This window comes from Gymnoscopelus microlampas (genome assembly GCF_963454915.1).
Source record: "Gymnoscopelus microlampas genome assembly, chromosome: 14".
NCBI classification, from domain to species: domain Eukaryota; kingdom Metazoa; phylum Chordata; class Actinopteri; order Myctophiformes; family Myctophidae; genus Gymnoscopelus; species Gymnoscopelus microlampas.
The window spans coordinates 21130770-21133970 of NC_139951.1; the positions used below are offsets into that span (position 1 = coordinate 21130770).

General features: G+C 43.0%; 1 long non-coding RNA gene across 1 annotated transcript; it reads right to left on the reverse strand.

Annotated features, from left to right (window-relative positions):
- Nucleotides 1-1866: 1866 nt before the first annotated feature.
- LOC311059709 lies at nt 1867-2438 on the reverse strand. Its single transcript, XR_014602189.1, has 3 exons — nt 2364-2438; nt 2147-2194; nt 1867-1957 (listed from the first exon to the last, which is right to left on the reverse strand). It is a non-coding gene; the product is annotated as an uncharacterized lncRNA (long non-coding RNA).
- Nucleotides 2439-3201: the final 763 nt, after the last annotated feature.

Here is a 3201-nt window from a genome sequence, read left to right on the forward strand (position 1 = left end):
CAAAAACAAGCAACCAAGAGTATACCTAGCGCTAAGGTAAAAGTGCAATATATCAGCTACCTATTTCCTTAAACAGATGAGACAAAATAGCAAAATCAAATACATATCATTTTGGGGGTCCTTGACATGAAAACAGTTTGAGAACCACTGATATTATAGCAACATAAATTCTTTAAAAAAAAAAGGATTTAGAAGACATATGTAGAATCCCCCAGATGCAAAGATTTGAGTTAAAATGTTCACTTTAAAAAATATATGTATTTTCACGATTTTTAAAAAAATGTAACAATATTACTTACCTATTACTAACCCTATGATTCCAGATGTATCCAGGGGTGGTACAACAGGTCCAGTAATGTCGCCCTGGATGCTGGATCTTTGACGAGACAGTGGCTCAAAAAGTCCTGGCCACCTGAAAAGATAGAATTAAAAGTTAGTGAAACGGGGTGTGTGTGTGTGTGTGTGTGTGTGTGTGTGTGTGTGTGTGTGTGTGTGTGTGTGTGTGTGTGTGTGTGTGTGTGTGTGTGTGTGTGTGTGTGTGTGTGTGTGTGTGTGACTGCGCGTGTACTGTGGGTGAGAGAGAATGACAAAGAGACTGTGTGAAAGGCAAGCATGTTTGCAAACATCCATACGCATGCAGTCTAAATGTGTTAGAGTGCGGGTCCATTTGTACAATCATTCATAGTTTATTTTATTTTATTGAATACTTTATGAGCTAGAAATGTAAACAGCACGTGGTAAAGTACGACATTAAAGCTTAAGGGATAAGTAAAAATAAATAAAAGGAAGTATTTTGCTGTGTACTTGAGTGTGTGTATGGCTTACACTGGGACAGCAACTCAGGGTTCATCTGTGGCTCTTGGAGGGGGTCGTCATCGACCAAGTTGAAGGGAAAGCGTCCAAACACCATGTTGTACATCACCACTCCAAGTTGCCACACGGTGTAGGGGACTGCCCTGTAGCGCCCAACTCCAAAGAACTCTGGAGGGAAGTAATCCAAGGTTCCTAGAATCCACACAGAGAGAAAGAAAGGGTAAGAGCAAGTGAGAACTAACAAACACGCCATAACATAAGCATGTTGAACTGTGAGGAATAGGGCGGTTCCTCCACACACACACTACGTCCTCCAGGTGAAGCTTCTCACTGGCACATGAAAAGAAGCGGCAGGCGGTTCCATATGTATAGGAGGAGGTGTTATATCATCCCTGGGACCAACCAGTCCAACAACCAACCAGTAGGGCTCAGCAGTGACAAGACTACACACATGTAAGTGTTGCCATAACTGGCAGATAATGGGGAAAGTTGGCACACAAAAAAGAAAAAGACAAAACAATATTGTACCAGCCATGTCGGTGTATTCCTCATCTGTCTGGGCGCAGCTACAGCCGAAGTCTATGACCCTGACCACTGGACCCTGAGAGCCTGTCTGCACCAGTATGTTCTCCAGCTTGATGTCCCTGTGAACAACACCTTTCTGATGGAACTCTATCAGTGCGTCCACTAGCTGCTCCATTATGGTCTGAGAGAGAGAGAGAGACAGACAGGGCCAGGGGATATGACAGAGAAAGACATGTTATGAGACTGTTGGACTACTGTCATGACCTAAATTGATCTATTTTATGGACATAGTCAGTCACACACACACACACACACACACAAACACACACACACACACACACACACACACACACACACACACAGAGTGTTTTTTTTATCTAATCGTTTCCATCCATCCTCTTACCTTAGCCTCATGCTCCGGCAGGCTGCCTCCTCTTTCCATGACGTAGTCAAACAGGTCCATGGAGGGGACGGGTCTCTCCAGGACCAGGACCACCTGCTGACCCAGGTCAAACCAGTCCAGAAGGGTGACGGCTGCAGACTCACCAACCAAGGTCCCTGCTACCTGTCTCTGCAGCAACACCTCTGTGGGAATCCTGAGCAGGTTCCCGTTCACAGTCTGAAGTCACAGTAACAAAGACTCTATAACATAATGGTCTACTAGTATATTTTACTGGGGCATTGACTGACAATGGCCATGACAGTGACTGGTTTCAGGTAAATGTATTGTCCCATATAATATGGAGAGAGACATTATATTATAGAGAGAAGAACTGGTGAACATTTCAAACAACTAAAAACAACTCACCACTTCTGTGTAGGCCACCTTCTCCTTAGGAATGTATTTGATCGCCACCTTGAGGAGAGAGACACAAATATATCATTCATGGCTTCATCAATGATAGGTAAATAAATACTGTGTGTGTGTGTGTGTGTGTGTGTGTGTGTGTGTGTGTGTGTGTGTGTGTGTGTGTGTGTGTGTGTGTGTGTGTGTGTGTGTGTGTGTGTGTGTGTGTGTTCCTTACAGGCAGGTTGTCAGCTCTACGGTAGCCTCCAAAGACAGTCCCATAGCCTCCATTCCCCAAAGGCTCTTGTTGGACATATAAGTCGTCTAAAACAGACAAAAAAAAACAAGTTTAATCAATCAATCAATCTATCTAAATTATTAGGGCTACCTGCCTCTATAAATTATTTTCTTAGCGATACCAGTGTGTAATAAATAAATGAAATCTAGGATCTGAGAATCAAACTGAGATCTGGGGACTCTTACAGGTCTGTAACTCTGAGAGTGTACAAATGGAACCAAATGGACCTGTAGGCTCCTTGGAATTATATATGTTTGAGAACCACGGATCTAGGAAAACATAGAAATTCTAATTCTAATTGTTAAATTGCAGCTATAAGTTAGTAAAATAATAACGGAAAGAGTACAGTAAGAGTATAAAACAGTAGTGCAACATCAACTGAAACATTCAAAATATTACACTATCATCATTACGTGGTATGGGAATGGCATAGACTGGCATATTCGCCGATACCGATTCCAGCATTTTATGCAGTCTATCTATCCATCTATCTACTGCATAGCATAGCTTACCGCTCTTGTCACAGTAAGGGGATGAAGATGAGGATGAGGATGGTGACACTGACCACTTCCAACTCTCTGTCTTCTCCTCCAGGAGAACATCAACGCTGTGACTCCCTACAGAGTGAGAAACCATAATAAAACCATGAGTTTCCAGCTTACAAGAATGCTGCATACATCTCTATCTGTCTGTCTGTCTGTCTGGCAGTCTACTTTAGTGGTTCTCAACCTGTTGGTCGGGATCCCCAGGGGGGTCCTCACATGATTTTGGGGGGGTC